General features: G+C 36.9%; 1 long non-coding RNA gene across 1 annotated transcript; it reads right to left on the minus strand.

Moving 5' to 3' along the window:
* Positions 1-3,192: 3,192 nt before the first annotated feature.
* Positions 3,193-12,813, minus strand: LOC135204147 (uncharacterized). The gene is made up of 3 exons (XR_010312114.1): positions 12,714-12,813; positions 4,096-4,257; positions 3,193-3,323 (listed from the first exon to the last, which is right to left on the minus strand). It is a non-coding gene; the product is annotated as an uncharacterized LOC135204147 (long non-coding RNA).
* Between the last annotated feature and the right edge of the window lie 1,289 nt (positions 12,814-14,102).

Below are 14,102 nucleotides of genomic sequence, written 5' to 3' on the forward strand. Positions count from 1 at the left end.
CACCCCTGGCCTAGCACATGACGGAACCTCGGAGTAGGTGTCTCGTAGATAACATGCCAAAATGGCACCGACAAAGCGTTCCCCTCAGAAGTAATATTCAACTTTGGAGGGGTCGGGGTGAGGGTTATGGATACCCGTTGTTCTCAGACAGCGCCCCAACTTCACAGTTTCTATAAACATCAAGGTTTACAAAGAAGTGACAATCAAGTAGAGTAATGAGCCCTACCGTTAACGGCATAACTCAGCAGTGGCCGCCCTTAATTATGATCATTAACTGCAGATGTCTCATTTTCTCGAATCGATACGAACTCGTAGCATGAAATATGACATCAATTACCCGAAAATGATCGTACTTCGTCAAGGCTTTTTTTTTTTGTCCCCCGAACTGTAATGGAAAAGTGATTATGTAGTCAAAAAAGAAAAGCAAAACTTGTTATGAATATGCAAACGCAGCTTCGTATTAATTAAAGCTGATACTAATTACTCATTTTTATAATTAGGCTGCGGGAAATGAAATGCGGCCTGGAAAATAATTACTGTTTACGTAATATTGATTAAGCTAATGAGAGAGAGAGAGAGAGAGAGAGAGAGAGAGAGAGAGAGAGAGAGAGAGAGAGAGAGAGAGAGCTATTGTATAATCATAATAAACTATATGGCAGTGGGAATTAATAATAATAATAATACAAGTAATATAAGAAGCATTATAAAAAATGCAGCCGAAATTCATTATAAAAAAGGCAAAGGAATTGAAAACAAAACTAAGAATTAACAATTTAACCTGACTCTGTACATAAGAGACAGAAAATAGGCATTCACCCGGTGCCAAGCTCTTAATGGAATTTTAATTACACTTAGGTCGGCACAATATACGGAATATGTAGGTAAGAGTCGGGGGTGGGGGTGTCTGTATTGGGGAGGCAGACCTTGGTTATAGAAGCTCTCAGCTGCGTCTCTTCGACCACCAGCTGTGTTATTCTGTACCTGCCACGAAACATATACATTATTTTCTGTCTGCTTCTTGTCATCAGACTTACTTTCTGCTCGCCAGTTATGATCTCTGTTACTTTCTGCCTGCTAGTTTTCATCTCTGTTACTTTCTGCCAGCTAGTTATCATCTATGTTACTTTCTGCCTGCTAGTTATTATCTTTGTTACTTTCTGCCAGCTAGTTATCATCTTTGTTACTTTCCGCCTGCTATTTACCGCGCTTTTTACTTTCTGTTTGCTATTTATCGCCTGTTACGTTTTGCCTTCAATTTACCCTCTGTGTTTGTCTCTGTTTGCTTTCATCAAGTCTTACTTTTTCCTACTAATTATCATCTGTTACTTTCTGTAGCCTGTTTATTATCTGCATTAGGCTGCTTGCTACTTGTCAACAACATTACCTTATTCCCACAAATTGTCATCTGTTTTACTTTATGTTCGTTAGTTATCATCTGTATTTGCCTGCTTTTTGTCATCTACTTTACCTTTTGCCTGTTACTAATCATCTGCCTGCTGCTTATCATCCACCTGGCTTTCAGTCAACTATTTACCATATACATTCATTTCTCCTTGCTTCCTATTATCTGATACTTACTGCCTACTATTTATCAGCTATATCCGTCTTATGGTCATGAATTTTGCTTTCCATAAGTGCTCCTTTCTGCCGGAAATGTAATAACCATTTTTAATGGTTTAAAGAATTTTTATTCCCTCCTAGCTGACCAAATTCTTCAACGTTTGCTTGTTCCAGTTTCCTCCTTTCATTGAACAAAACCTTCGGATGAGCCCTTTGAGTAATGTGAAATCTAAGTCATTTGCCTCGTTGTACAATTTAGGTTCATCAGTTTGGACTCTTTCGAATCAGAGACTCCGAGTTGGCATCAAGCAAATTCTGTCTTTCTCAAACTGTGAATAAAAAAGCTTCTTATAATGATAATTTCAAAATGAGCTACATGCTACTAAATTTCTCTCTTTTTTCTTTCAGTGTTTATAATAATCATTGTGTTTTGTCGCTAGTTTACTTAATTAAATAATTCAATTAAGTAATTTTTGGTGTTATCTTTTAAATATGCGTGTTCTGCTCGCGGAACGTTTCTTCATAGCAGGAACGACAACAACAGGAATGACTATAATAATACTAGTAACTCACCTCTTGAAATATGGCATTTCTTGAAGAAATAATTCATGAATAATAGTCTACAAATAATGTTAAATGTATTCAATATCGGTAGTGAAGCACACAAAAAATTCCTTCCTCTTACTGAGTAGCTGATACACTATCTTGCCTATATTTCATATCATACTTACTGAGTAAGTTAAAGTATACCTTTCTAATTGAATAAACATTACTGCTTTACTAAGTACCGAATACATTCTTTACAAATAGAATGAAAGTTGCCTGTTATGATGGCAGTGATAAATATGTTCTCTAATGACATCATGGAAGGGTGAAACTATCACTGGAAAAATCCTACGTGTACGATTTTTTCCCCATCTTACCGTTCCGGTCGTTCCCAAGGATTTTATCATTTCCTCTTGACGCTTTTTTACAACAAGGAGCCTATCAAGAGTAAGAGAATTTCACAACTTATGAAACATATGATTTTCATTTGCGATTCAATATCAACTTACGGGGATTCACAGTAAGCCTGTCCCACCCCATCCCAGAAAAGCGGGACTATCAGAACAAGGTTTAGTCTTTAACCTGACCTTTCAGATGGGTAACGTGACCTCGTTCTGATATTCCAGACGCGGGTTCGAATCATGCTACGGACGTCTGAATTACTTAATGGTCTTCCATTTGGATCTTAGATTTAGTAGCGGAAAGCGTGTCCAAAAAGTGTGAAGAATTCGAAATGTTGAGAGGACATGGTTGTTATTGCAATTATCCCGTTTTTGGTACAGGGTATAATGCTGTATGAAACTCTCAGCCGCAGCCTATGAAACTTTCACCTGAGTTGTTGGCACCTATAAGTGGTGCCAGATTCACGATCATGGCTAACTTTTATCTTAAATAAAATGAAAACTACTGAGGCTAAAATGGTGCAATTTGGTATATTTGATGATTGGAGAGCGGATGATCAACATACCAATTTGCAATTCTCTAGACTCAGTAGTTTTTAGATCTGAGGGCGGAGAAAGAGCGGACGGACAGTGAAATAACCATCTCAATAGTTTTTTTTTTTTATATAAAACTAAAAATGATATATATACAGTATAGGATATATCAAAATGAGAAGAAAAAGAGCGATTCAGAGGCTGGAGGGCGGTGCCTCTTCATATCGCTTCAGTCCGTCCGTTACAGCCATCATGACTCTTGACAAGATATATAGCATCGGCCTGTAAAACAAAAGAAGAAAATATATATGTCAACAGAATCTGTCAAAATACTCCATGTTATTTTAGGTTATGAACAGACATGTTAGTACATGAAAATGAGCATTTTGATAACATTACAATTTCATTTAGTTTTAGTTAATGAATTCAAAACACGGAGACCCGGTGAAATTAATTTTACACACATTGCTGTATGATTTAGCGGCTGAAATAGTAATGAATTTAAGGAATTTGCATTACTTAATATGCATGAGGTAGTGTCTAATATTATGCTTCGTAGTGAAATAAAGATTTAAATGTATATTCTGATTCTTGAAGTCTACTGATGACATATCCGGAGTTAATGTAAATACGACCATCACACAATGAATTCGTTAAATTCTAGTTTTCATAATGCATTTGGGAACATGTTCCGCCTAAGCCCGATGAAACTTAAATCAGAAATGGATGAATAAACTATTCCTTCCGACACGGAACTTTGAAATGATACGTTATGAAGGCTCATTTTTAAAGTTCTACCGTCGAGGAGGATGGGTATTTAATTAAGGTCTTTCGTAACTGCAAAAGCTGAATTAAATTGACTTCATTCACATTCAGCCATTTTCCTCTTTTTACTGAATTTCCCCAGAAGCCAGACATTTAAACGGCAGGCTAACGACTGTTAAGAAATATGGGAAGTGTGTTGTCAGCATTCAAGCAAAAGAGAATAACTAGCTGCAGCAACCTCACGTCTTGACCCCTGTGCACTGATGTCATTACGACGTTATTAACTGACCTGTTCCTTGTGGTCAGGGAGGGCCACTGGTAATTCGGTGCGATGGTTTCCCTCCGTCCTCTTCTTCTTCTTCTTCCTGCCGTCGCCCCGAGGGAGATGGAGGAGAACGAAAGCACGACGACGGAGAAAAAGATGATCATGACGGCCACCAGGGACAGTTCTCTGCGGTTGGGAGGAAGGTGACGTCTTATAATATTCTAACAAATGTATTTATCTTCAGAACCTCATCTCTCTGCCTCTGTTTGTCTCTCTGTCTTTATTTCCCCTTATCGTCTTAACAATGGATAAGGTGATCAATAAGGCAAGGAAGAGAGACACCTATTAAGGTTATTTACCAGCCAGTTTTTGGTAAAGAGAATACAGTCTGAGTTACTTAGAGCAGATGAAGCCTAAATGATAAACACTATTGAAACATCGAAATTCACACAAACAAAGCTGTGTTTCGCTAAATTTTTACTGAGATTATATTAGCACAGTATCTCATGGTGTGATTTTTTTTATAACCATAAAAGCATACGAGGATGTTGTACATTGAGGATTCCAGTTAAAATTACGAGGGGATGAACAGTATATATAAGCATGAAGAACTAAGCAGCTAACAGACCTCTTATTACATAAAAAAAGGAAAAACGTAATTCACCTGAAACACATCAAGTCTCTTCAATTGTACTTGAGATTAAGAAAAATCCTTAGTCAAAATTAACATGGAAAAATGAAATTAACATTCAAAACATTTTTGCAAACCCCTGAAAATCTTCCTGACATTAAGTATGAAGCAATAGGAATGTTATTCTGGAATAAATATTATCCCAATAAGAAAATGTCAATATCATATGTCTTTGCTCGAAAAGTACTTTTATTCATGATCCGTATCGGGTTATAAGCATTATTTTTAGTCACACTAAAATCACTTCCTGTATACATGACGTCATTGACGGGACCCAAAGCGTGGTTTGTGCAAGTAAACAACAGGAAACAAAGGGTGGGAGAACTGAGCATTCAATAGATGGCGTTATTCGAAACTGAGGTGATTAAGTTTTGAAAGAATTATTGTTAACCTAATGACCATTAGTGTGATTAGCACAATGGGGTCTATGTGTATAGCCGGTAATTGTAGCATCACATGGGCAAAAGGCTTTGCGTTGTACTGATTCCCCGACCCTATAGAAAGACCCATAATTACAGAGACAGTAGACCCACTTTGTTGGTCGAAAATGGAGGGGATTTTGGGCGATTTATAGACACAAAGGGCCACTAACAAAAGACAGGCCTCATAAAGGGTGAAAGAGCTCTTTTGGGCATCCCTATATGAAATGTGACTATTTCTGTTACACAAACTAACAATATCCCTAAACAAATTCACTATAAAGATCATACGTGTATGTGAACAACCCTTGACTGTGGTGATTTATTTTGTTCGCACACATTCTGTTTTGAGATTGATATTTTGGATATAAGTTACTAAAATAAACTCTTACCGAAACAGTCTGGTAAAAAAATTATTTTTTTCACTAAACAGCTCGAAAGGTCAATTCTAAATGAACTTATGATTAAACTCTGAAATAATGTAACACCAGCTATGGTTTATCTGATTGTCCAAACCTTATTTGCAGTAATGGTAATAGATAGTGACAACAATCTGTCTACTATGGAAATACCTAAATTTCCAATTACTGGTTCTACACTAACTGCAGGTATAGATCCTGCAGTGCAAAAACATTAAGGAATTTTACCGATCTTAGAGCAGTTTCGGTGTCCAATTAAAGCTACGATTCCCGACTAATTTACTTGGAGTCTTCATCCCTACGCGGTTCACTTTAGCATAGCTTAATATACAAGTCCTTATCCTGTTGCCCATTGCTTTATCTGTCTCTAATAACTGGATGAAAGTGGAGATGAAAAATCTTCATTTTGGTCTCTTCTCTCTAAAGGCGGTGTCAGACTAGCAAAATTTCCGTCGACTTTTTCTGAGTTTGACGTCGACTTTCCAAAGAGGTCGACGTCATTCCGTACTCTAGTTGTCACACACGTTCTTCTTCATACCGTGGTTGTCGTCGTCAAAATGTAAACAAACCATCCGAGCTGTGACTTCCCGGAATGATAAAACAACTATGCTTTATAATACAAAGCAACTAGTGGGTCGTGCTTGCATGTGTTTAATGATGCTGCATAGAATTAAAAGAAAAAAAGGTCTTTGGGTTCGGTCCTGGTTAAAAAGACGTGAAAAGTTTTATTTAAAAAAACAAGCTAGGGCTAGCCTAGATAATAACCTTGTTTACACAACCAGTCAGACTATTATAAATTAAGCTAGAGAAACACTGCAAAAATTTTAAAGATGTTTGTTTATATTATTTGCTATTGCGAAAATAATAATAATAATAACAACTGCGAGCAGACCTAGGCTATATAACAATCTGATATTCACGATATAGCATGCTTATCTGTATAAAGATCAGCAAATTCAGGAAAGTTTTCCCTGAGTCGCATGGTGATCTCTTGGTAATTTTTTCATTTAAGACCCTTTTTCATAAAACTATCATGATAATGGTCCCATAAGCATCGTCTCTCCCCATATCTTTGACCAAAAACTGTTCTGGCAGTCTTGTCCACTGTACCAAGAACTTCTGCATCTGATGACTTGAAATGCACGCTTTCCGAGATATAAACAAACAATAAAGTCGACGGTAGCGATGGGTTGAATTCGATCAGTATCGTTTTCAAAATTCGTGACGACGACACCAGAAAGTCGTCGTCAAAACATGAAAAGTCGACGTCAAATTCAAAAGTCAACGGAAATTTCGCTAGTGTGACAGCGCCTTAAGCCTCCAAGATTTGCTCTGTCATCCGCCTGTTATTTATTATATCCTTGTCCCTCAAATGGCTTTATCGAAGTCACTTCATATGCTGCAAATCACACTGCTTTTGCTTGTTCTGTCTTTTGTGGCAATCGTAGGACAGTTAATTAGGAATACTGTTTGAAGTGACATCAATATAGAAAGTATGGGCAAATTGCTGATTCTAATGCTGGAAATAAAAGCTTATATTCATCAGTATTAGTTCAAGGCGATCCCTTGACCTGTCTCCATAACAAAAATACTTTTGAATCAACTTCATCCAGGAGGACTTGTAGGTATATAGAAAACTTAGCCAAACTTAATACAAAGAAGACTAAGTAAAGTCAGAGAGTTGGGAAGCTGCTTAGAAAAAATAGCGTATTGTATCGAAGAGAGCACCCAAAGCATACATATTCCATTTAACATCTAACGTAAAACTCGAATCTAAGCATAAACACAAGAGCCAGCGAGGAAATCAGTTTGTGTAAATCATAGCAAACAGATTCATGAGGCGAATTAAGTGAAAAATACTCCAGGTTTTCTGGCAGGAGAATTAGCCGTTGTTTGAAATTCATAATCGGCTTTTCAATGACTGTATCTTGGATCTGAAACCTCTCAAGGAACAAAGGGAAGACGTTGATAGAACCATTCACCAGGAAACTGCAGATAGTTGGCCTATGATTTGCTTTTGCCCAGTTGTTGTTGGAAATTTTGCACGCTTTTACTTTGGTATTATGAAGAGATTATAATGTAAAGTAAAGCACCTGAACAAATGAGATATACATATTTTACCATGAACATTAAAGTAGTGTTTGTACTGGACTAAAGAATTACTACGCTTCCTACCAATATAGCAGAATATGGAACAAGAGTTGAATCATAACAAAATGTTTATATCTCTACTATGTCCCTGTAATTTCCCTTTTGATACATAATATGTAGCACCTGGCCACAGTGTGATAGGAAAAAATAGTGCCTAAGAGAATGTTTAGAACTTATAAATTAACGGAAAGTCGTTCATTATTTTATATCAGTCTTCGCTTGATTAATCTTCTTGTTTTAGACTTATGGACATGTTTAAAATACGTTGCTTTCACCGGCTGTATTTGTCACAATTGACTCAAATACTTGTTACTGACAACTATGTATATGTTTGTTGTATTTCTGAAATCTCAAAAATATTGCATTACCTTTTTTTTATATAATTTCATGACACACTTGATTGTTATATCATATCGTCTGAAGACTATTTACATTGTTATGATATTATATTTCCCCCCTTCTTCAAACCTCTACATCAAGTCTTACGTATAGGTCATTCCTGACTATGCTGACAAACTCCCTCCCCCCCACCCCCATCACCACAACCAAGAAAATTCGTGGCCAGGCCTATGGGATGAGATAGCAGAAGCAATAAAGAAGACCCAGCCACAGTTATAGGCTATTCATCTTCTTAGTTCGTTCGCTTACGAGAACTGATGGGCCTCAATGGGGAATGATGCAGGGGAGATTTCCACCGAGACGAATACCATAAATATGGACTGGAATTGAGAGTCAGTTTATTGGCCTAGCATCAGTATACACGTTACCTACTTGGTAGAGAGCAATTCCTAGAAAGGTCTGAGACACATAGTGGAATAGAACTAGTCATTAGAGCAGCTTTTGCATGGAAGCGATTGCAAAGGAAGACGCCTCTAAAATTAATGCGATTAAGATATTGCTGAAAAGGCAAAAGCATCACTAAAGACTCAACCATTAAGATTTCCAGGTTGAAAACATCCATATTTGCATAAACATACACATATGTATAAACATAAATACACATATACTTTCGTACATATGTATGAACATATACACATGTATATAGCGTTTACACGGGGTATATTAGTGCATATTTACGCATAAACATAACTTATGCGAATGTTAGTAATACGCACGCACACACACACACACACACATATATATATTATATGTATATATATGTATATATATATATATATATATATATATATATATATACATATATATATATATATATATATATATATTGATATACTTTAATAATGATTATTAATGATTACCACTTAATAATGATTACTGTTATTAACAATGCTTTTTAGCATTAATTGAGTGATAATAGTAAATCAAGCATTCAGAGATAACAAACCTCCTCCAAGGCTAAGCAATCAGCCTCTGAAAAAGTTCCTGCTCTTCAAAAGCGACATTCTTACTTCTCCTAAACCGTTGTCATTTTTGGATGGTTACGAAAATACTCTGTAGTGACATTTTGATAACAAACCACACATAATAGTTTTGCATACTCATGCTAACAACCAGAGACACACAAATAAACTCAACCAAAGGCATAACTCAAATGCCTTTTTGACTCGAGATCCCTTGACTCAGCTGCTGGTTCGGTCCAAGAACATCCAGAGTTTTTGTCTTTGGAAGAGAATTTCTTTTGCCTTTCAGTGTCTTAACTTCGCTTATTTTCTATTTTGCAGCTGCCAGGCCTTGACCGGGCATCTTGCAAAATTTGCATTTCACTACAGGGATGTTAAGAAAATTCTGGATAATCTTGATAGCTGTGGTGGAGAAGACCCTTATGGTTTTTTCCCTTTGTTTTTAAAGTTTCTAGCGTGTTGTCCCCCAAATTTAGTAGATTTGGTGGATTTCTATGTCGACGTAGTATTTTTTACTGATATGCACAGCTTAATAATACACTGCCTGTTCTAAAGGGTGGCATATCTGCAGACTGCAGTAATAACTACAGGCCAATTTCTATTCTCCCTCTGCTCTCCAAAGTTGCTGAAAAACTTATTTCTAAGCCACTTTATAAATATTGTGACTCTACAGGATTGTTAGCTGATAGTTAATAAGCATATGGGAAGCAGCTAGGTACCTGCAACGCTCTTTTATACTTGACATGCCATGGCAAAGGAACCTTGATAAGGGTTTTGAGTGCAGAGTAATTCAGATAGATTTTAGTGGCTTTCGGTTTAGTAAATCACAAGGCACTTCTTTATAAACTTCAGAATCTTGGAGTGGGTAGATATGTTTTAGGATTACCTCAAGATTTCCTTACAGATAGGCAGCAACTTGTTGCTGTGGATGGGATCTTTAGTGAAAGTAGACCTATTGTGCCTGAAGTGCCAGAGGCCAGTGTTCTTGGTTCCATTGTTAATTTGAGTGTATATGTGGAATGGTTGTTGGCCTTGAAAACAAGATTGTTCAGTATGCCAATGACACAACACTTGTAGATGTAGTAAAGTCTCCACTTTTGAGATATGAAGCTTCCCTTAGCCTCAATAGGGACGTGGACCGTATCAGGAAATGGTGTAGTCTGTTGGGTATGAGGCTGAACTTCAGTACAACGAAAACGCTATTGATTAGCAGATCTCGCATAGATTTCCCACTCATCCTCCCCTTCAGGTGGACGGAACGTTGTTGAACGAGTCTGAAGCTTTAACTATTGTAGGTATAACTTTTGACTCGCATCTAACTTCTGAGAAATATCTAATGAAAGTTTCAGCAAATGCAGCATGAAATTAGGTATTGTTCGTAAAGCCTCATATGTCTATATCAGTGATAAAATCAGTGCAACCTGTTTTAGGTCATTTGTACTCCCTTTACTAGAATAATGTTCTCGGGTGTGAAGGTCTGCTTCTGCTAGAGATTTATCTCTTTTAGATAGAGTGATTCGTGGCGGTAAGTGTCTGTTTCCTAATAGTAGTAGTTATGACTTGAACCACTGACGGGTGGTCTCATGTTTGCAGCCTTTTTATAATTTGTATTTCAACAGAGATCTTTCACATTCACTATTGATCCCTAATCCCCTTTATCTGGCGAGAGCAACCAGATTCGCTGAACAGCAACGCCAATATGCAGTAAATGTGCCCCACTGTCGAACTTGTCAGTTCCAGAGGTCCTTTATTCCTCACACTGTTGGTCTGTGGAACAGCCTCCCAGAGGAAGTCGTGCAATTGGAACTTCAGAAGTTCAAGCGAAGATGCAATACATAACTACCTTAATACTATTCTCATTGCATCTTAATACATTTTTATCTATTCATTAATATATAAATTAATTTTGTTAAATAAGTGGGGTCTTTTCTTTCCGTATTTCACTTTACCTCGTCTTACTTCTTCCAATAAACACCATATTCTTTGGAAGCTTGAATTTCAAGTCAATGGCAACTGTGGGTTTGGTGAAATGTTTTTCCCGTTAGATAATCCGTAATCCATGCTAAGTGCCTGTCATTTACCCATTTTTGTTAACTCATTCAAGGTTTTTAGTTGAACAGCTTCCTCAAAAACGCTGTTCAGACATAAGAATATAGTGTATTCGTCTGCCTTATTACCAAGAAATGTTATGCTAGACCTTTGGTTGTTTCGAACAGGCTTGTTTGAAATAAACCACCAACCTGAACCAAAAGCTCAATCAATGTAATTCCCTCAAGTATTTTACCAATGCAATAAGTTGGTGAAATTGGTCTAAATTTTCAGGATATCTAGGTTTGGAAATAGACAAAGTAATTACCTTTTCTACTAGCATCTTTCCGCTAGTGATCATATTGCATGGCTGAATGAGAGTATTGACTTCTACCATTATGAAGGCTAAAAAATAATACACCAGAGGTAACTATGACCCCCAGGGAACACTTAACGTCCCTTCTTAAACTTTTTTAGCGATTCTACTTCAGTGATATCTTCGCGAGGGTCATCATTGGTAGCTATAGCAGTATTTATGCAATGATTCCTAAGGGGTCATTTAACTTGCGGTATATTTTTACCTATCAGCAGGTTACCCAAGAAAAAGGTGATTCAGTCCCCTTGCCGATCTCCATGAAGTCTCCCGAGTGTAGAGACCTCTTACAATATCAACGCATCTACAATTCACAGGGACAATCACATGAATGAACAAACGTGAATATGCTGCTGCTAGGCACTGAAGAAACTTTTCACAGACCAAGACATATGCCGCGGGAACGAGACTAAAATGATAAGAGGAATCCCGAAAGACTGTCAACGGCAAACTGGGGCAATACTTTTTGTGGTAAAGTGCGCCAGTACCTTGGGAGGTAGGCCATAAGAGCATTTTGTGAAAATGTTCACGTGCCATCCAGGTAGACAGACAGAAGGAGACATGCATGTAGCAATACTCATCTATCCAAATCCTTGTGGATTTGGTGAACTATGACAAAATTGTGAAAATTTTCAGAAAATTTGAAAACTGCAGCTTACCATATTTTATAGTGAGTCATTATCATTACTGCGACACTAACTCACATGAGCTCAGATATTGCTCATAAGGTGACGTAACCTATTTTATGTAATAACAGTATCTATTGCTTTATTTCATCATGTATTAATTGTCATCGTTATCACTACTATATTACATTCTATGTGTTACCTGTAATTGGTCACGAGGAAACAATGTATGCGAATAAAAATTTCTGGGACTTTTGTATGATAAATGAGCTTGAATTAATTTTGTATCTGCATTGCAACTAGTTCAATAATTTTCTCAGCATGCCATGATAGCATGTATGTACATATAAAAAGTTTACATTCATATAACTTTATCAATGCTATTATTTAATCTATATCTTATTTTGGCGTTTAGTTTAGCTAAACAAAAGCTGATACCATTGAAAACTCAGTGCTGGGACTAGAAATCAGACGAGAGAGCAGAAAAATAAAATATTTTCAATTTACCAAAATTTTTGGCAAAGTTTTGATTATTTAAGTCGACCATTAGCAATAATAAACCTTCATTACTTACTGGAAAAAGTCATTGCTGAAAACGGGAAAAGGAAAAGATGAGCTGCTTATGACGAGGTCTCTTTGTCCGTCGGTCGCCATTTTTGCCAGTTCTTAATGTTCTGGAAGGCAAAAGCGAAGTATGAATAGGCTGATTTTACGGTAAAGAATATCTATTGAATGAGAGAGAGAGAGAGAGAGAGAGAGAGAGAGAGAGAGAGATTGTTAGCTGTCATATTAAAATGTGAGTAATTTTAAATTTGCTTTTTCGGTTTTCTTTCTTGGTCAGTTATACTTTATGAAATACTCCCAAGAAACGGTTCAACAATTCCGTACAGGCTTTTATTTTTTCTGTATTTTGCAATTACTTAAGTTATAGTTGAGCCACTTCCCACTGAACTCTTTGAATTAAGATCTAATTATTGTTTCCCGAAACAGGAAGGGGAAACTGATGAGATGTTTCATTGAAACAGAATTAAGAAAATACGAGATGAGATCAATCGGAAAGAACTGTTGCTCGAATCGCCCAACTTTTATTTAAGAGAGAAAAAAAAACGATAATTATGAAGGCCTGTATAGAACTGTTAAACCGTTTCTTGGAAGTACTTTGTAAAGCATGTTTGATCAATGTAAAAAAAGCCGAGAAAGTAAAGTTAAATATCTATATAAAAGTAATTAAGGAAATATCTATTAGATAAGGGGTTGCAATTTATATGAATTCAGTCAGTTAGTCAGCTTTCTCTCTCTCTCTCTCTCTCTCTCTCTCTCTCTCTCTCTCTCTCTCTCTCTCTCTCTCTCTCTCTCTCACACACACACACACATACACACACACAAAACACATACACACATACGCACATGCACATTACCTATATCCCAAAAAGAAAGGAATGAACAGTAAATGTAAGGAAATGAAAAGAAAGGCAAAAAATACCCCCTAGGTAATATACGTTAGTATCTTGAAGGAATGAGTTGATAAGGAGCGTCCACTTCTCTTGCTGTCTACGAATAACTAATAAATGGTCATTTAATTGTCCAGGGAAACGAATCACCAACATTTATAAATTGAGTTTTGTTCAGTGTGGTAAATACAATTTCCTCCTCGACTCCTGTATATAACTAATAAAAAATTTTCATTCTTGTAGGGAACGTCGTGGCATGCCGTCCAGATGTCCCAAGTTCTCGCCTTCCCAAGGGGGACGAAAAATCACTGGCTCTGTGCCATGATCAGTTACCGCCGCAGTGTGGGGTCTGTGGTGGGAGGTCGAAGCCAGCATTATTTGGCGAGTTTGAATTTCAAGTCATTGACACAGTGGGCTCGTTCCATGAGAATAGGTTTCATATAATAGTAATACCTTCTATTGCTTATTAGGTCTTCACTCTCCTGTATTGTATAGACTTTCTCGCTTTATTA

Source organism: Macrobrachium nipponense, chromosome 24, assembly GCF_015104395.2.
Source record: "Macrobrachium nipponense isolate FS-2020 chromosome 24, ASM1510439v2, whole genome shotgun sequence".
Classification (NCBI taxonomy): Eukaryota; Metazoa; Arthropoda; class Malacostraca; order Decapoda; family Palaemonidae; genus Macrobrachium; species Macrobrachium nipponense.